The following is a 21,414-nucleotide window of genomic DNA, read 5'->3' on the forward strand; positions in this document are numbered from 1 at the left end:
GATGTCTCCCCTTTCACCCTTAACCTGTGTCCTCTGTTTTTGTATCTCACCTAACCTCGATGAAAAATGTCTGCTTGCATTTACTCTATCTATATCCTGCATAATGTTGAATATCTCTCATTCTTTTTTTAATACTTTAATTTTATTTTCATAGACTTGCAAAATTTAAACAGTATAATCTTACAACATTCATACAATATACAGAGTCTGTGTTTATTCTACACCACTCCCCTCACCATCTCCCCAACCCCCCACCCCCTCCCCTACTGAAAAAAATTCAATTTCAAATTCTCATGAAGTCTTAGACACTCTACAAAACCTAGGGAAAAAAAAAAAATCAGTATGGCTAAATAACAAAGGCTAAAGGAAAAAAATTAAAATGAAAAAAACTTAAAATTAAATTTTAAAAAAAACACACCAACTGCACCATGTCCCACATTCTTGGTCACTTTAGTCACCCTGCTAGGATGGTTGCTAATGTACCCCAATTTTGAAGGGGGGGCTTATCAATCTGTGTGCCAATATATTTCAAGTCAGGTTGCCACACTCTACCGAATGTATTGTGTTTCTTCCTTAGATTATCTGTGATTTTCTCCATGGGAATGCAACTCTGAATTTCCATATTCCACCGCGTGGTATTTAGTTGGAAGCTGGACTTCCACATAACCACTATACACTTCCTGGCTACTGCCAAGGCAATCTTCACAAATGGAATTTGATCTTTGGTCAGTCTAAAGCTCACATCTCCCAGAAGGTTCAACTCTGGATCCTGTGGAAAATCCACTTTTGTAATTTTTTTCAGAATGTCCTCCAGGACTTCCCAGAAGAGTTTCACCTTTGTACATAGCCAGGTGGAGTGGACAAAAGTTCCAACTTCTACAACACACCTAAAGCACATTTCTGAAATATCAGGATTTGATTTGTGTAATTTTTGTGGTGTGAGCTACAACTGGTGCAAGAAATTGTACTGCACCATCCTGTATTTGCCATTGATGACCCCTATCATAATGTCCAGACACAGGTCTTCCCACCACTCTTCTTGTTGTGCCCAAGACAGACTCCCATCTCTCCCTCGACCTGTGTAAGCCTGTCTTCAGGCCTTCATGTTGGAATATGTAATAGAAATAAATTTACACACATTCCATTTTCGAATTAGAATCCCATGTCACTACATTTAGATAGGTCATAGATGGTCCCAAATTTTCCCTTATGTAAAATCTTTATATGGTCCCAATTTTTCCCTTATGAAAGATCTTATTTGCAGATTGCAGAAGAACGTTCTGTTGCACAAATCGTATTTGTTTCTCAACTACTCAAATTACAAAAGATACCCCCTTTTGTAACAATACTCGATACACCTGATCCCCTTTCTGGCACCAGGTGTCCAGAATTTTATAACCCAAAGTTAAGGGTATTAAATTATTCTGAGTCAAGGGTGTTTTGGGGAATATCCCCACCTTGCATCCAATACATTGTTTTACTCTTTTCCATGTCTGGAGTATATGCTTTAGGATGGGGCTATCTGTTTTCTAAGAGAGTAATTTGGTATCCCACTTATATATTAATTATTTGGCTATCTCTTTGCATATCAAGTGCCCAGGAAGGGGGAGCCCCCTCCCCAAAGGTGTGAGGTGATAAACCTCACTTAGGTTGCTCAGTAATACTTTTTGAAATCGGGGTAATTTTAAACCCCCTAAAGTTGTAATTCCATGTCAACTTCTCCATGGAGATTCAAACCACTTTCACATTCCACAGGAATCTCTGACACACTTGTTAAGAACTTTTAAAAAAAACCCTGAGGCAATGAAATAGGTAATGATTGGAAAAGTTATTGGAGTCTTAGGATCACCTTCATTCTGACACTTTTTTAACAATATTTTATTTTAGTCTTCATGGACTTACAAAGTCCAATAAACAAGGCCACCATGTACATATTCATAGCCAAAGTCAGTATTTGCCTCCACCCTCCCACCCCCCCCCCCACCCTCCTCAGCGCATACATTCCAAAAATTTATCTCGATCCCAATCATCGTGGGGCACACAACGGCTAATGAAACCAAACCAATGCTTGCCCGCAGCACCCATCTTACTCCCTCCACTCCCATGTCATCCCCGAACTCCTCTCATATATACATCCTCAAATATCATAACTTTAGACAGAACTTAATAAACAATACAGTATATTTACATATAAGCAGCAATCCTCTCCCCCCCAGTTTATTGCCCCTCCTCCCGGGTGACCTCTAGGGATTTGGTGGATCTCATTGTCACCTTTACCTCTCTGTAAAACTTTTTATACATCCCCCCCTCACCCCCGGGCAATATCACCTTTAACGTCGCCGGGTGTAATAGTCTGTTTTCCACCCCCTTGCCTCGCAAGACCCTTTTCACTCATCAAACTGTTTCCTTTACTTCAGCAACATCACGTTGATATCTGGAAAGAAAAGGGTCTTGCTACCCCTAAACGGCTGGATTCCCCCCTCTGGTCCTCACCACCTTGGCTGGTGCTCGAATAACCCTTTCCCTGTCCCAGAAATTCTCAAATTTCTCCAAGACCAACTGATGCCGTTGCCCTGGACCCGAATTGGGAAAACAAATACCTGCGTGCCACTCTTTCCTCAAATCCTCCCCTACCTTGTCCTTGCTCAGAACCCCCGATATCCAATCCTTAATAAATTTGATCAAATCATTCCCCTCCACCCATTCCTTTAATCCCACAATTTTAACATTTTTTCTTCTGTTAAAATTTTCAAATCTGTCTAATGTCTCCATGATTTCCTTCCTTTCCTTATTCCAGACATCCCTCTGGCATTCCAGGCATTCTACGGTATCCTCCACCCTCTCTATTCTATCCTCCACACTAGAGATCTGTCAGATCTGCCATTGCACTCTTTCTCTCGAAAGTCCCTTTAAAACAGTTCTTAATCTGGCCTCCAAGGGCTCCTCGACTGCTTCCACCACAACCCTGATGCACGCTACAATAAGTCTCTCCTCTCTCTCTGTCTCCTTTACCCGTCACGACAACAGGACTTTCCTACCACCTTTCTCCTCTTCCACTTTACCATCGCTCTCCACACCACTGCTCCCTGATATCTCAGCTGCTCCTCTCGCCATTCACAGCCTCCTCTCGTCACCAGTTGCCCGTGGGGGTCCACTTAGGCCACAGGTTGGGTCGCTCTCCCAACATCATCTGCGATCCTGTTCCCATCCGTTGCCCCTAGCCCTCAATCTCCTGCGCTGCCACCAACCTGTTCAACATTGCCGCCACCACGGCCGCTGCTGCTGCTGCCTCCTCCCGCCCCCTCCCATCGACGCAACGTCCCGCAGCCATTGTCACTGCTCACAGGCTCTTCACTGCCTGCCCAACTTGACTCTGGATGAGTCTCTTTTGATGGAGAGTCGCCTGCGATCTCCTCCCTGGTGGCCTTGAGTGGGCACCACTCACCTCCTCGCCACAAAGTCCTGCAAGCCCAACATCCTGGGGCTTCATTAGGGCTACACATCTTGTTGTGAACTTTTTGTCTTTCATCTACATCTTTCTTTTTTCTTTATTCTGCTGGAAAACTTAATTTAAACTTTTTAAAAATAAATTTCAGAGAAGCTTCAGGATTCTGCTCCTACTCGCCATCCACCTTCACATGACCCATTCTGACAGTGTTTTTTAAATATATTTTATTTTTCATTTTCCATCAATAAACAAGGAGATAACATCACTGTCTGTTACAAAGAGGAACATTAAACGAGCACTTACCTATGCAAAGTTTAATGATTATTATTCGAGCAATGGGAGTTGGTGAGTCAACATGAGATCCCATCCACACATGAGCAGCCACTCCTTTACAGTCCAGAGGGCAGAAGCCACTGAACTTAAATGAGCTAAACTAAATGAACTAACCATCACACGAACCTGTGACTGAAGATATTTATTGCAACCAAAACATCTTTATCCATAAACAAGCAAAAAGGAGGGGAGGGAAAGGTGAGCACGTCGACTCAACAACTCCCATTGCTTGAATAATAATCATCAAACTTGGCACAGGTAAGTGCTCATTTTATGTTCCATTAGTCTTCACAATATATGTTGGTTTACCACCATGAGAGTTTGTAGCTCAGTGGCTTATCCCCTTCAGGTGGTTTGACAGAAATTAATCAGTTCAATGGGTCCCCCTTCCATGGCTTTATTTAATTTGCCGTGTGTAGGATGGAAGCCGTACAACTATGCCCCTCTGAATTTAAAGATTTGTTGTAGAACCTATTAAAGGTTTTCTCATTACTCCATCCTGCTTGGTTAAGGATATCCCATATCGGGACCTCGGCCCTATTGGCTGCCGAGGTCGCCGTCGTTCTAGTTGTATGGGACCCAAACTGAGAAATATCCGCTCCAGCAACTTTCATAACTTCCCACAGCCATCTGGCCAATGTCTAGGGGGTAGCCTGCTGATTCAGGTTTTTTATAACATATAAAGAGGTATTTCTCATTTAATCTAATATGTTTTGTACATACAACATATCTTTTTAAACAATCCAACATACACAATCTTTAATCTTCTCCGTATGCATACAATGAAAACTTTGTCCCAATTCTCCCTTGCCTGTTATGTTTCAAAATGTCTGCAACTTGAATGCTTACACAGTTCTTCTCCCAATGAATATAGTCCATATGAATGTGAGACAAAGTTTGTACCCTCTGAGCCGATGTCAAGGCCACTATCATTATCAGCTTATGGGACAGGCTACGTAGTATGTCCAAACTGGAAGTAGGTGACAGTAGCCTTAAATAGTCCAAAATTATCTTTACGTCCCAAATTTCCTTATATTGGGGTACTGAAGGACACAAGTTGAACACTCCTTTCATAAATCTTTTGATCAGGGAGTGGTTCGTCATCTCATGCTCAGAGTCCTGGAACGTCAAGAAAGCAGCCAGTGCATTCTTTGCTGTATTCACCGCGCTGTAGCTGGCCCCCTGCATATAGAACATATCAAGTTAGAAAACTCCGATAGAGGCTGACTATTCATTCAGTCCGATTTGGGAACAGTACTTTTTATCACTTCCCCACATACGAAGCATATTGTTCTGAGTAGACTTTCTCCAAGATGCCTGCAGGATGTCCAGAGTTCTAGACTGCAGAGCGTTTATGTCGGTCCTCGCTCTCCGATCCTGCAACCTAACAGACTTAAGTGAGACAATAGATGAGATATCTTTGACATTGGTTGGATTAGCAGACCTCTGCTTTTCATGAATACCAACGGAATCCCCACCATAAGCCTAAGGTGTACAGTAATCTAGCATTGGGAAGGCCAATTAGGCACTACCAGCAATCCAGAGGCACTGTCTTTCAGTATCTTATTCAGGCATTTCGTCACCAAGGCAAACAGGAAACACATAAAAGTTTTATTTTGACCAGCCTCGGGTAAAGGCGTCAATGGCCTCCACTTGGGGATCCGGCAGCCAGGATACGAACCTCGGAACCTGGGCATTAAGCCTGAATACAAACAAATCTATCTCCGGCATGCTAGCAGTATAAAATATTTCTTACCCAGAGTTCACTCAGTGCTATCATTGAATTTTCTGGACATCAGGTCCACCCGTATGTTGATCCGACCCAGAAGATAGGCGGCAATAACCCATATTATTGAGGTAGGACACTGCTGAAGTGTTATTCAACCTCAGCAGTACATGAATGTCAGCTTCCCTCACACAGAAAGACTTTAGTGCTAGAAACCCCGCAAGCATTTCCAAATAATTGATGCCTGATTTAGAAGCATCCCTGAGCTCGATATCCATCCATCTGCCTCCAGTAGAGACCTTGAGATTTATGGCTCCCCAAGCTTCACCACTGGTATCTGACCTGATCTCCAGGTCCATCTTTCTGAGCTCAATCTTCACATAAACTCTCGGGATATACTCAATCCACCATGCCAAGTTGGATCTGGCCTAATTTGTTAGCCTCATGGGCCTATTAAAATGTCACTAAGCTGCCTTAAGAGCTGATATTTTGTCTCTTTCCTATAATTTAGCAGGCCATATTGTACCACCTGGAAAGCCACCACCAGTTTTCCAATCAACCTGGCCACCTTTCTTATGGAGGGACGATACTCTGTTATGAGTTCCTCTGCAGGCTGTCCTAATCTCTGCCAATTTATCCTCTGACAGGGTAACTTTCATGTCTTCTGTATCAATAATGAAGTCGAGGAATTTTAACTTCTTAGTAGGCACCAATACTGATTTCTCCAGATGTATAAGAAACCCACGTGGCTTAATAATCTCAAGGTGGCTGCTACTGCTCTTTTTGTTTCCTTGAATGATCTGCCCATGATAAGGGTGTCATCTAGGTAGCCCATTACCATATGCCCCTCTTTCTTGAGCCAAGCATACACCAGCTTCAGTAACTTGGTAAATGCCCTGGGCACTGAGCTCAGCCCATTCAGCAAAGCCTTATTCTGCCATAGCTCTTCTTTCCAGGAAAATTTCAAGTACTTCCTGTACTTTGGGCAGATCGTGACCAAATAGTATGCATCTTGCAGATCTATCAAAGCCATGTAACAGCCCTTATGTAACAGGCATTACAGAATATACATAATCCATTTTTAAATGCCTGTACAAGACATATTGTTACAGAGTTCAGTGTTGTGTATTGGCCTATGTGTTATGTGGTTTTATGTTAAAAAGTGACATTTGCCTTAGAAAGCCAAAGTAAAGGTGAACTGCTGAGAGAGTGGGAGACGGACTGAGCATGTGCAGAAAATGATCTAAAAATTTCTGGACTTGGATGATAAACCACCACTGGGGGTGCTGTGGAGTGGAAGAAGGCCCAGAGCATGAGTCATGGTCTGGAGGATAGTTTAGAATGTTGGGATTTCAAAAAGGATGAACATTCCGAAGGCAGCCAGAAGGATCCAGACCAAGCCAGTGGTTCCTCTCTCTGCAAGCAACACAAAACAACTTCGAAGTTTGTGCTCTCTCTCTCTCTCTCAAAGATCTTTTGGCTTCAGTTTACCAAACAAACTGAATTTTGTTTATGATCTTTGCTTCAGTTGAGATCGAATTTTTGTGAGTCTTGTGTGTTTTGTGTCTAAGTTTTTCTGTGGGCTGGTTGGAAATATAACTTAGACTTTAATTACATATGTTATATTTAGGCTGGGGAATTTATTAGTTTTACACTGTTATAGAAATTTGCATAGTAATAAGTGGGCATTGTTATAAAAGGGGGGAATTTTTTGTTAATAACGTAATTGTTCATCTTTACCCCTGTGTGATATCCCTTCTTTGTGGTTGCTGGTTTGATCTTGTAACATAATTTGGGGGAATTGTCCGGGATCAAACCAATTTGGAAGCTTTAGGGGAAATTGACTTGTGCTTAGTTATCAGTCATCTGAGTTTGACTCACCCTCCAGCTTGAAATTAAGAATAAACAGTGAGTGTATAAATCACAAACAGAAAAGCCAGCAACAATGAATATTGACCAGTGGTCAATTTAAAAATTTAAAAATGGCTAAAAAGTTAGAACTGATGGTTATAGTTGGCAAGTTAAAACTTCTTACAGTAAGAACTGGGATGAAAAAAAAGGAAATTGCCTGAAAGATTGTTAAGCACTAGGTAGGAAAGGGGGTAGTTGACGATGCTCCATTAGAACAGTTTCCAAAGGAAAAAACTTCAGAGGAAGTAAAGTTGGTTTTGAGAAAAAAGAGAGGCAGAAAGGAAAGCTGAATGGGAATCAGTAAGGCAGGCAGAAATGGAGGAGAGAGAGAAAGAATAGAAGCATGAGCTAGAACTAGCTAAATTAAAGCTAACCCTGATGCAGGGAGAGGGAGAAGCCCAAACCCCACGTGCTGGTCAGGAGGAGAGGTTTCTGGTCAGTAGAGAAGTGAGGTTAGTTCCTCCATTTTAGGAAGCTGAAATAGACCAGTATTTTCAGAATTTTGAGAAAGTAGCTGTAAATTTAAAATGGCCACCAGACAAGTGATCACTCCTGCTACAAAGTGTTCTTAAAGGGAAATCCCAACAGGTGTACTCGTGTCTCGCTGTACAACAAGCAGCTGGTTACAAATTCGTAAAGCAGGCTATACTCTGATCTTATGAACTAGTTCCAGAGCCTTATAGACAAAAGTTCAGGAGTTTTAAAAAAGCAGCAACCCAATCTTACCTGGATTTTGCTTAAAGGAAGGTTGTTTGTTTTGATTGGTGGTGTGCCACAATGAAAGTAGAAAATAACTTTGATTTATTGAGGGAAATCATTCTGATTGAGGAGATAAAAAAATTCTGTTCCTGACGATATTCGAGTGTTTTTGGCAGATAAAAATATAAAAACTTGGCAAGAATTGGCTAAATTTTCAGAGGAATATGCTTTAACCCACAAGCCTAAGTGGACACCAGGGAAAACCTTTCTAAGGAATACTGCTGATAATCCAAGTAGAGTAGAAAGAAAATCTAAAAGTGAGGTTAAAGGAAGAGAGGAAGAGAAATGGGTGAAGGAAAAATTTTCGAGTGTTATTTGCCACTATTGTAAGAAGCCAGGGAACATTATAGCAAATTGTCCTGTACTGAAAAGGGGGAAAGGGGTGGTACCAACCACCTGTGTTCAGAGTAAGAAATTTAGGGATATTTTTAAACCATTCATGACTGAAAGTTTCATTTCAGTTAAAGAAGGATACAATCAAGTGCCAGTTGAAGTCCTGTGGGATACTGGAGCAGCCCAATCGTTTGTATTAAGCAATGTTTTGAATTTTGGTGAGGAGACCGATACTGGAGATGTGAATTTAATTAAAGGCATTGGTGGTGAAGCAGAGCCTATACCTTTGCATAGAATAGTGATGAAATCAGACTTAGTTAATGGCCCGGTTATGATAGGGATAAGATCAAGTCTGCCAGTGAATGGAGTTTCTCTTTGGTTAGGGAATGATTTAACAGAGGATAAAGTCATACCTGCGGTGAAATTCACAAGTAAGTTATTGGTTTATGATTCCGGCAAGGATTTGGAAATCTACCCTGTGTATGCCATTACTAGAGCCATATCAAGAAAAAAGGTAGAGGTAGAGAAAATCTGTGATGATCCTGAAGTGGAGGCAAGCATTGAGGACAAATGTAAGGATCCAGCTTTGTTGTTGTCAAGAGAAGAATTAATAGCCAGACAAAAGCATGATCCTGATCTTGCTGGGATAAGAGATATGATTCTGTCTAACCAGGAAATTGAAACTGTGCCAGTAGGTTACTTTGTTCAGGATGGAATATTAATGAGAAAGTGGAGACCACTTACAGTGAAAACTGGGCGGTAATAAGGCAAGTAGTAATTCCCAAAACTTACAGGAATGAAATATTAAAGTTGGCTCATAATACACCTTTAGGAGGTCATCTTGGAGTGAAGAAGATGGTAGAAAAGATAAGGCAACAGTTTTATTGGCCGAAATTAAGAAAGGATGTTGTGAACTTTTGTCGAACCTATCACACTTGTCAACTGGTGGGCAAGCCTAATCAAAGACCACCAGTGGCACCTTTACAACCCATCCCTGCTTTCAGGAACCCCTTCTCGAAAGTGATAGTGGATTGTGTTGACCCATTGCCAAAAACCAAGGCAGGAAATGAATATTTGTTAACACTCATGTGCACAGCTTCAAGGTTTCCAGAGGCTATTCCCCTGATAAACATTAAAGCAAAGATGATTGTGAAGGCTATGCTAAAATTTTTCACACTGTTTGGCCTACCAAGGGAAATTCAATCAGACCAAGGGAGTAATTTTATGTCTGGAATATTTCAACAGGTGGTGTATGAATTGAGAGCCCATCAAATTGTGTCATCTGCCTATCATCCTGAAAGTCAAGGGGCCTTAGAAAGGTTCCATTTAACTGTGAAAAATATGATGAGGGCTTATTGCATGGAAAATATTAAGGATTGGGATGAAGGAATCCATTTGTTATTGTTTGCTGTTAGAGAAGCAACTCAGGAGTCTCTTGGCTTTAGTCCATTTGAGTTGGTGTTTGGTCATGAAGTCAGGGGTCCATTACTATTGTTGAAGGAACAGTGGATACATAATGATATACAATCAAATCTGTTGGATTACATTTTCAAATTTAAAAACAGATTACATCAAGCTTTCTCAAATCCCTTTGAGAGCTCAGTTTTCAGGACCATATAAGGTGAAATCAAAAATTAACCAGGTCACCTATGTCATTAAGATGCCTGATCATCGAAGAGAGACACAGGTCTGTCACGTGAACATGCTTAATCCTTACTTTGAGAAAATGACTGAGGGGGAGACTAGGATTCCAACCAAGGTTCTAGTTATAGATGAAAGTAAGGAGGAGATAAGTTTTGTGGAAGGTCATGGAGCACAGAAAGTGATAAGCCCCAGGTTGGAAAATTCTATAGTTTTGCAAAACTTAGACCCCAAGTTAATCCATTTGACTAAATCAGAAAGGGAAGAAATGAAGACATTACTTATGAAATTTAAGGATATATTCCCAGATGTTCCAAGAAGAACTACTGTAGCTTGTCATGATGTGGAGGTCAGTGATGCTAAGCCTATTAAGCAGCATCCTTACCGAGTTAATCAGAAAAAGAGCAGATTGTTGGATCAAGAGGTGGATTATATGCTCAAAAATGACATCATCCAAATATCGTTCAAATTGGAGTTCACCCTGTGTTCTGGTGCCTAAGCCAGATGGCTCAATTAGGTTTTGTACAGATTATCAAAAGATAAACATGGTGACAAAGACTGATGCATTCCCTATCCCCAGAACAGATGATTGTATAGAAAAGGTTGGGAAGGCTAAGTTTCTTACAAAGATTGATCTCTTAAAAGGAAACTGGTGTGTTCCTTTGACAGAGAAAGGCAGGGAGATTTCTGCATTTGTTACACCTTCGGGATTGTATGAGTATAATGTTATGCCTTTTGGGATGAAAAATGCACCTGGCTCCTCATCAGGACCCGGGATCCTCCCACTGGCAATACCAGAATTTTTACCACTCACCTCCTTCTCCAGAGGACTCATTCAGGAATTTGATTCCATTTTTGTGGATCGCTCTCCAGCAATCTCCCTCAGGGCTCTGCTCCTGCAGGCCCACTATTTTGCACTCTTTTGGGGTTGCTCTACTATGATTCCCCACTAATTCAGCACTTTCTTACTCCTTTGCCAAGAAACACGTGCTGCTCCTCACAAGTCAATGGATGTAATGGCTGCACATGCGCAGCAATGTACATTGCTAATAATATATCAATATCTCCCAGAAATCTACATACATGTGGGGTTTCTCCCCCTCCCATTCCTACCCCCTCCCCCCCAAAACAAGGGAAAGATAGAGAAAATGAAAAAAGGAAAAGGAGAAAAAAAAAGAAAAAAGGGAGGGTGGATGTGGTGTTTGTGCTTCCAGTAAGTGTCCATAGAGGCTGTGGAGCCACCCCCTTGAATAATTATTTTTATTAATCCATCTATTGGTAAATCTCTGTAAGTTTTTTTATTGGGGTGTGGCTACAGCTGTGCTCCCATGTATGTCAGATATTGCTGCCATATTTTAAACAAAGATGCTGTGTTGGTTTCTAAGATTATAAATAATTTTTTCCATGGGAATGCAGCTATGCATCTCAGAAATCCTTTTACTGAAAAGAAGATAGGAGTCAGATTTCCAGGTCATCGCTATGCATTTTTTTTGCTATGGACAAAGAAATAAATACGAATTGAATTTGGAATTTGGCTAATTTGTAGCTTATGTCCATAAGGTACCCCACCAGATACAATGTTGGATTAGGCGTAAAGGTTACCTTCTTTATTCTGGTTTACACCTGAAGTAAGTCCCCAGAACCTCTGGTTTTGCCTTGTGAATCTTTTGTGGTGTGAAGTAGAGCTGGTGCAGAAAGTTGGATTCAACCAGTCTGTATCTAGAATTAATCATTGTTGTCACAGCATCCAAGCAATATTTCTCGTCAATTGTGATGCCCAGGTCTGTCTCCCATCTCTCTCTTGATCTGCGAAGCCCTCCTTGGGGCTTTCATCTTGGAGTACCAAGTACATTCTTGATACAAAGTTGGGTGCGTTTCCCAGTCAAAATAACCCTTCAACTTCTCTAGGTGTAGGCAGGGTCATTGTAGGGCCCCAACTATCCCTTAGAAATTATCTTAACTGGAGAAAAGAGTGAAAGGTCCAATAAGACGAATCATATCTACCCTTTAGCTGCTTGAAGAACATAAGCTGTCTCTCCTCATAGCAGTTCTCAATATGTCGGATCCCCTGCTGATGCCAAATCTCCAGGATTTTATTGCCCATGTTCATGGGCATCAATTCATTATGAGTCAGTGGCACCTTTGGCGATATTTCCACTTTCTCTCTAACACGTTAATTGATCTCGTAACAGATTTTAATCAGATGTTTCAGTATGCATTGATCCATTTTTAATTTGGCATCCACATTTGTATATAAAATCCTTCACCATCCTCTCCCCCATTGCATGAAATCCCTTTTGTACCCAGGTGCGTGGTACCCCCTCCTCAAAGAAGGAACCTGACTGAGCTGCTAGATAAATATTTCTTAAAATCAGGCAACCTTAGGATCAACCCCCCCTCCACTCCCTCCCCAAGGTGTAGTCCCATGTCAGTTTTTTTCAGGGATATTCTGGGAACTTTCCCATCCCAGATGAATTTTCTTAGGCTATCATTCATCACCTTAAAAAAAAAGATTGTGGCAATGGAATTGGCAAAGACTGGAAGAAGTATTGGAGTCCCGACATCTCCTTAATCTTTATGCAATTGTTCCTTCCCATTAAGGTGATGGGCAGATCCCTCCATCTCATTAAGTCACCTTTGAACTTCTCCAGCATGGTGGGGGGGGGGGGGGGGGTGGGAGGGTAGTTGAGTTAATATAAATTTTCCAGATTACTATCAATCTTGATTCCTAGGTATTTCACAGCTCCTGCATGTCAACTGAAATTGCAGTTTCTTTGCTATTCTTGGCTTTATAGCCCAATATTGTACCATAATCCTCCAGTGTGATAAGCAAATTTGGCAAAGACCTGACTGGATCTGTCAGGTGGTCTCTGCCAATGGTTCAATTGATAAGACAAACAGCCCGAGAGATTGAAGACAGTACTGCCTGCTGGACCTACTGAGGGAGAATGTCGGTGATATTTGTCCACTCGCACTGACTTTTGCCCATGGTTTGTCATACAGTGTCTTTATCCAATTAACAAACATTTATCCCATTCCAAATTTTTCCAAAACTTTAAAGCAAAAAAGGTAATTCTAGCCGATCAAAGGCCTTTTCCGCATCTCATGGAACTATTATACTTGGATCACGTTTTGCCTGTGCCAAATGTATAATGTTAAATAGTCTGCTCAAGTTGTTATCAGAGTGCCTGTTCCTGATGAAGCCCACTTGATCGGGATCTATCAACTTGGGAAGGTAACGATCCAACCAATTGGCCAGTCCCTTGGATGTTATTTTGCAATCTGTATTTGATAGTGAGATAGGTCTGTATACAGATGGCTTCAATGGGTCCTTGTTCTTTGTCGGTATCACCATAATGATAGCTGTTGAAAAAAATTCAGGGAGAGTCTGTCACTCCACTGCCTGGGGGTTCACTACACCCATTAACATCAGGTTAATAGGTCTTTGAATTCCTTATAAAACTCAGGGGGGAAGCCATCCTCTCCCAGAGACTTGTTTGTAATGTTTCTCAGGCCTGTTCAATTTCCTCACTGGAAAATGTGGCATCTAATTCCATCTGGTCCTCCTGGGTCAATCTTGGCAACTCAATCCCTGCCAAGAACTCCTCAATTTTATTTAAGTTTCTTGGCACCTCATATTTATACAATTTCTTATAATAAGTTTTAAAGGTGTAATTTATTTCTCCTGGATTGTTTGTTACTGAGCCCTGCCCTGACTGAACTACATTAATCTCATCCTTGAAGTTTCCTCTGTTCTCAGTTGCTATGCCAAATTTTAATGTTTTTTTTTGCCTAGTTCATAATATCTTTGCTCAGATTGCAAGAGCATTTTTCCATTCTGTATGTTTGCAGGGTGTTGTATTTTAGTTTCTTATTTTCCAATTCCCGATATTGCTCATTCAATCCCAGGTTTTGATATTCTTTTTCCAATTTTGTGATCTCCTGTTCCAATGTCTCTACCTCAGTCAATTGTTTTTTTAATACTTTTGGATATGAATTTATTTGCCCTCTTAGGCCTTTAGTGTGTCCAGATTTAAAAAAAAATATTATTTCACAAAACAGAGCAATTTGACCCCTTATAAAAGTATAAAAGTTTTATTTTTTCAACAGCATAGCATTAAGGCAGCACCTATAAGCATTTGCCTGTTTTTCAGGCATTATTATTTGCTTGGTCAACAGTGAGTGGACTGATATTAGCCTTGCTAAATATTCCCATTCAAGCACTCTGTCTTCCAACCAGGCAGACATCAGAAAATAATCAATTCTGGTATGAAATTCATGGGACTTCGAGTAAAAGGAGTAGTGCAAGCCTGCAGGTTCCTCTGCCTCCAAATGTCTATCAAATTTAATTATTTCATAAAGGCTGGAGTGGTTTTCGCTGCTCTAGACCTCATCAATGCCTTTGTTGCCTTATCTAGAAAAGGATCCAGACAAGAATTTAGATCTCCTCTAATTAATATTTTCTGTTTACACTCTGCAGCCCTCATCAAAGCATTTTGCATAAACTGTTCATCATCAAAGTTTGGTGCATAGAGATTTAACAGTGTCCATGGTTTTGAATATAAATGGCAGTGTACCATTACAAATCTCCTGGCCAAGTCTGTAGCTCCACCACTCATCACCACTGGAACTCTTTTGTGTATTAAAATGGTTATCTCCCTTGCCTTAGAGCTGAAGTAGGAAGAGAATTCCTGCCTCACCCAGTCCCTTTTAAGTTCATCATGCTCCCTTTTAGTTAAGTGCATTTCCTGTAAGAATATTTTATCTGCTCTCAATTTTTTAAGGTAGCTTGAACCTTTTTCCTCTTTATGGAGTTGTTTAAACCATTCGCATTGATGCTAATAAATTTGATAGTCTTATTAATTTGTGTTTCTATATCTTATCTTTTCACCTTCACAGCACCCCAATTTGTTTGTCTTGAAAAGCACCCTCCTCACACCTTTCATGGTCTCTCCATGTCGATGTCTACACCAACCACAAAGGGAAAAAGGAGAATAAAAATAAGCATGAAAAAGATAAAAATTCCTGCCCCCCCCCATAGATAAACCTAGATAAAATAAAATAAACCTTTTAAAACCCCAATATATCAAAGTTAACAAGCGAAACATTCAAAATATTCCCATCCTCTGTTTTGGTACCTCTCCTCTCTGCTCCTACGCCATCTTCCCACCTACTTCAAGTCTTCTTACATGCCATCTTCTCTCTCACCTGGTCTGCACTGCAGCCTTGTGTAGCCTCTTCTCTCTCAAGCTCCCATTATTTGCCCTATTTATACATTTATTTTAAAAAAGAAATATTTAGCCCTCCCTTCCCTCCAATCATTATATCACTTTATCAAAACCCTGGCAACTATGTACAACAAAAGCCTCATTTTGATTGTTATTGTGAATTAATAGTTATAATACTGTAATGACCCCCACCCCAACTTTGTTCCATAGCTTCTCAGGCATTCCGTCCATGGTTCCTTCAGGGGTTTGATTCAGCCTATATTCTTTCAAGCTTACATATTTTCTGGTAATTCCTGGGCGCATAACATAATGATCCATAGCTCCTTAAAATGTTTCCTCACCTCTCCTGGTAGCATGATTTTTAGAGTGGCCGGGTACAGCATCACATACTCTACTTTTTTATCTCTCAATATTTTCTTGACCTGGTCAAATTCTTTTTATTGTTTTAGCATTGCAGGACTCAGGTCAGGAAAGAACATCAGTCTCTTCCCCCCCCCCCCCCACCCTGGAAGTCCACCAGTTCCCCTGTTTCTCTTGATTGGATCATCACTGCCCTTAGCACTATTTCCCAGACCTGGCTACTAACAAACCAGATCAGAACTGGCCTTGAGTGTTGATTTGGGGTGGAACCGGGGCTGAATGTTTGATGGTCCATTTCTGTGGTTAGGGGCTCTAAATCAATCCCTTCCCAACAATTCAGGGATCCAGTGTTCAAAGAACTCCACAGCATCCTTCCTTTCCTCCCCCTCTTTCAGCTCCAGTAGACTAATGTTATTGTGCTGATTGTAGTAGTTTTCCAGATAGTCTAACTTATCTATCAGTTGTTTTTTCAACAACCCACACTTCAGCTGTGTTTTCCAGTTTTTCTTGTCTATCTTGGACATCCTCCATCTTGCCTTCCAGGACCCCAACATGATTTGTCAGAGCCCCAATTGAAGTCTGCAGGTTGAGCAGGCCCTCAGAGACCTCTTTTAGTTTGGTGTCCAGTCATTGCTCCAGACCTCCAATTTAGGTTGCCAGCAACCAGGCCGCTGATTGAACATCACAGGCTTCACAGCCTCTCAACATCATGTAACTCCGACCCATTCTGTCATTGTTGACTCTGCCCATCAATGTTATGGCCAGAGTCCTCCATTTAACCAGGTCCTCCTCAATCTTCTGGAGCAAAGGGAGATAATTAAGTTTGTAAAAGTTATGTAAATCTTTATCTACTTTAATCCCCAGATATTTAATGCCTTCTTGCAGCCATTTGAATTGACTTCCTTATTGGTACAGCCCATAATCCCCATTCGACCAAAGCATTATCTCACTTTTATCCAAATTTACCTTTTACCCCAAAACTTTCCCATTATCCTCCAGTGATCCTTGGTCTGGCCTACAAACCCACCCTATGCCCCCCCCAATCAAATATACCAATACATCATCAGCTTAAACCCCTTTATGTCTGGATCCCACCAAATGGCTTCCACCAGCAGCTCAATGGCTAATATGAATAGCGCTGGGGACAATGGGCAACCTTGCCTACTTGACCTGCTCAATCAAAATACTGGAGACAACTGCCCATTTGTTATAATTTTCACTCAGGGTTTGTGGTTAAGTGCCTTAGCCCAATTAATAAATGTTTGTCCCAATCCAAATTTCTCCAGTACCTTGAATAGAAAGTCCCATTCAAATCTGTCAAAGGCCTTCTCTGCATCCAAAGCTACGGCTACTCCTGGGTCCACCCTCAATTGTGCCAAATGAACCAGATTTGGCAATTTACCTATGTTGTTTGCCGATTGCCTCTTTTCTACAAAATCCACTTGATCTGGGATCGTTAATCTCGGCAAATATTCTGACAACCTATTGGTCAATACTTCTGCAATAATTTTATAGTCTGTAGTCAATAATGGGTGCCTTTTTTTTTGGGAATCACCATGATAATTACTGTTGAGAAAGACTACAGGAAGGTATGCGTCTCTGCTGCCTGATCTTCCACCTTCATAAGAAGTAATATAAAGAGATCTTTGAACTCTTTATAAAATTTGATGGGGGGGCGCGGATTTTCTGTGGAATTTTATAAAATTTTTATGACGATTTATCTACTGTATTTAGAGATGTGTAACAACAAGTTACTGAAGATCAGGTGTTGCCGGAATCTTGTTCAAGTGCTTTAATTACTGTTATTCCGAAAAAAGATAGAGATCTATTGATAGTATCTTCATATAGGCCTATTTCCCTATTAAATGTAGATTATAAAATTAAAGCAAAAGTGTTAGCTAATAGACTTGCCAAGTATCTACCTAAGTTGATAGCTGCTGACCAAATAGGTTTTATTAAGAATAAGAGTGCATCAGATAATATTCTTTGATTGATTGCATTGGTCAATACTTATTGACAGCAGATGCATAAGATGCAGAAAAGGCCTTTGATACGGTTGAATGGTATTTTTTATTTAAGGTGTTAGAAAAGTTTAAATTTGGCCCTTTTTTTATTGGTTGGATTAAAGCTTTATATACAAACCCGATTGCTAGGGTGGTGACAAATGGTCAAGTTTCTTTACCATTTAAGTTGACTCGTTCAACTCAGCAGGGCTGCCCATGGTCACCAGTCTTGTTTGCATTGGCTATCCAACAATAGTCAGACTGTGTACTCGGTTTCCACTATTCTACCCTCCAATTTAGCTGACACAAAAAATAAATTAATTCTGGTGCAGGAATTGTGTTGTCTCAAGTCGAAGGTGTAATTCCTTTCTCTTGGATTCAGCCTCCTCCAGACATCTATGAGATTTAGCTCCTTCATAAAGGCCAGGGTGGACTTAGCCGCCTTGGCCCTTGTTACCTTCTTTGCCAATTTATCCATGACCAGATCCAGACAAAAATTAAAATCCCCTCCAATCAAGATATTCTCACACCCTTTGGTTACTTTCAAGAATATATCTTGTATGAAGATATATTTTTGTCATCGAAATTTAGGGCAGATATATTCATGAGTGTCCTCTTGGACCATCACTGGAACATTCCACGCTTTCAAGATAGCCACTCCCCTGGCTATGGAGTTAAAGGAGGACATTGCCACCTGACCCACCCATCCCTTCTTTAACTTTAATAAGTGTTCTTATTTCATGAGGTGGGTCTCCTGCAAAAACATTATGTCGGCCTGCATTTTCTTAAGGGGTGCCAAGACTCTCTTTCTCTTTTGTCCTGTTTAACCCATTTCCATTAAAACTCATGAATTTGACTGTTTTATCCATAACCCCCAAGACCTTTCCATTGTTTTCTCCCCCTTCCTTCTCTTTCTTTGATACTTAACTTTTGTCCAATTTCTCTTCCATGTGACTCTGATGCAGGCATCTGTGCTCAACATAGAACTTAAACTAAAGAAGCTAAAACGTCCATAAAAAATAAAATATTGCCCAATACCCCTCAACTCCTCTCTCCCTCTATCTTCCCTTCCCACCACCCATACCTGTGCGACTGATGCCAACTATCCCCTTCTAGTCAAGAGTGCCCAACGCACCCATCTTCCTCCTAATCGGTTCCTTCCCCTCCAATCTCCCCTATCACTTTTAAAATTAATTTAACATCAGTATCTTAACAATATAACACATAACCAATCCCCTCCATTTTCTTATCATACACAATATATACAATATGTACAGCCCCACAATCCATTACTTTCTTCCCAGTACTAATTACATTTAGTCCCATGAAGATATCTCATTTTTGGCATATTCCATCGCCTCCCTGGTGTCCTTCTTATTCCCTCCTGGCCTTACTATTTTTAAGATGGCAGGGTGGAGGAGGAAGTACTCTATCCCTTTTTGTTGCAACTTTTTTATACTGTATCAAATTCTTTCTGCGCTTAAGAAATGCATTGCTAATATCGGGGAAAAAGGCTTATCTCTGTCCCACACCGCTGGGCACCCCCCTCTCTTTCACTCCCTCCCATAAAATTCACTCCCAGTCCTGGTAGCAAAGAAGCTTGACCAGGACTGAACAGGGCCTTTGACCTGGAGCCGGATGGGGGATTAGAGACCAGTGGACTCTCTCTATATCAAAATTGCCAATTCTATCCCTTCCCAGCACCTGCACTATCCACTTTTGAAGAAACTCACCGGGTGTCTCCCTTCAACATCCTCCTTCACCCCCATCACCTTTATATTATTCCTCCTACTCTGGTTCTCCAAAGCATCCATCTTTTGCCACATTCTATCCTTCTCCCCCTCCCATGGGTCCCACTCACTGTCCCTCCTTTCCAATCTCTCTACCACTGTAACCCTTGTGGTTCAATTTAAAATCTTTTCTTTAATTTTCTTTAATAACATTGATTTTTTTTAAATGTATAAGAGCAACCATTAATTCTTTGTTGAAGGGGCCTCCCTCCCTTTCTCCTCCCTCCCTTTTTCTGATCCCACAGTCTTTCTTTTCTGTTTCTTCTTTTTTCTCGCTCTGTATCCTCTTCCTCCTCCTCCAACTTTTCCTGACTGGAGTTGCCCATGTCCTCTGACCAGTCCTCTCTCCATGAAACATGATGCCCGCTGCACCTGGTGCTTCTGTCCTTCTTCACCACCTTGCCAATGCTCTGCACCCAGATTCCTCTTGGCTCTCCCCTACCAGGTAGGTGATCTTTTTACCTCGACAACCTCGGGTCCCCATTGCTGCCGCTGCTCCCGTGTCATCACTCTCCCTCTTCCAATCACGGCCCTCTCCTGCCAACTTCCCTCGCGGTCTCCTCAAGGATCCCCCACAATCCTGTCACCTCGGGGCTGTCCAACCTCGACCTCCTCAGGGACCTCTACTCACTCAGAGGGTTCCAGGATTCCATCAACACCACTGCCATCGCTGTCGCTTCCGTAAACCCGATAGGTCTGTCTTTCTCCTGCTCCCCACGCGGCGAGCCCTTCTCATGAGGTAGGTTCTTCTCATCCTCTTTTGTCGATTTTTGTTTTCTTCATTTTTTTTCTCTATATTTTCTTTACTCTAGAGTCTATATTCTGCTGATTTCTGCATGAGTTTTTATCTACTTTTATTATCTTTTCTAAATCTTGCTACGGAGGAGCTCTCCTCACCCTATTCTGCTCTACCACCACCAATCTCCCCTCATTCTTCACTTGACAATGTGCAGGAACTTGCATTGTGCCATGCAGATCAGTGTGAAAATGGCAACCCATTGATTCAGATATTTGAATCCTTGCTCATACTGATTGAGCTGAACAGCTGGTGTAAAACTTTGATGTATTACAGAAAGACCCAGATCCAATCAGCATCTGAGAAAGTGTGTTCATTAAGTAATTAGGAAAAGGGAGAAAACACTTTACTCAGTTAAAGCACATCTCCAAAGGTGGATTTTCCACAGGATCTGGATTTGTTTCTTCTAGGGGACATTGGGGAAGTTTAGACTGTCCAAACATTAAATTCAGTTTGTGAAGGGCACCTTGTCACTAGCCAGAAAGTGTATTTCGGTTACATAGACAGTGGACTCCTAGCTAAATGGGCTTTTGGGGTTTTTGGAAAAGTGCAGTTTAAACTGACTGAATTCCAAATTTCATTTGTGAAGGTTACATTGGCGGTTTTATGGAAGTCTGACTCCCAGCTAAATACCACATGATGGAATATGGAAATGCAGAGTTGCATTCCCCTGGAGAAAATCACCTATAACCTATGGAGCAAACATGACATTTTCGTAAGATTATGGCAGCCTTATTTGCAGTACATTGGTTCTCAGATAGATTGATTCCCCTCTTTTAAAAAGGGATAAGGTAAAATTATCCCAGGTTCTTAGTTTTCTTTTTCTTTTGAGTTTCTTTATTTTTTAGTGCTTTCTTTGAATGGTGTTGAATGGTCTTGATCGGGGTTGTGTGCCCCACGATGATTGGGATCGAGATACATTTTTGGAATGTATTTGCTGTGGTGAGGGGCAGGGGGTGTTGAGACAAATATGGACTTTGGGTATGCATATGTATATGAATGGCTTTGTTTATTGGATTTTGTAAGTCTGTAAAAACTAAAATAAAATATTTTTTTTAAATCACATGATGGAATATGGAAATACAG

At 41.1% G+C, this 21,414-nt stretch overlaps 1 long non-coding RNA gene across 1 annotated transcript in view; it reads left to right on the top strand.

The window, feature by feature from the left end:
- The first annotated feature begins 6,892 nt into the window (after positions 1-6,892).
- LOC138738607 (uncharacterized) overlaps positions 6,893-21,414 on the top strand; it is a 38,510-nt gene continuing 23,988 nt past the window's right edge. Inside the window, exon 1 of the long non-coding RNA XR_011341620.1 lies at positions 6,893-7,051. This is a non-coding gene — a long non-coding RNA (uncharacterized lncRNA). The remainder of the gene's footprint in view (positions 7,052-21,414) is intronic.

This window comes from Narcine bancroftii, chromosome 7, assembly GCF_036971445.1.
Source record: "Narcine bancroftii isolate sNarBan1 chromosome 7, sNarBan1.hap1, whole genome shotgun sequence".
Lineage (NCBI taxonomy): Eukaryota > Metazoa > Chordata > Chondrichthyes > Torpediniformes > Narcinidae > Narcine > Narcine bancroftii.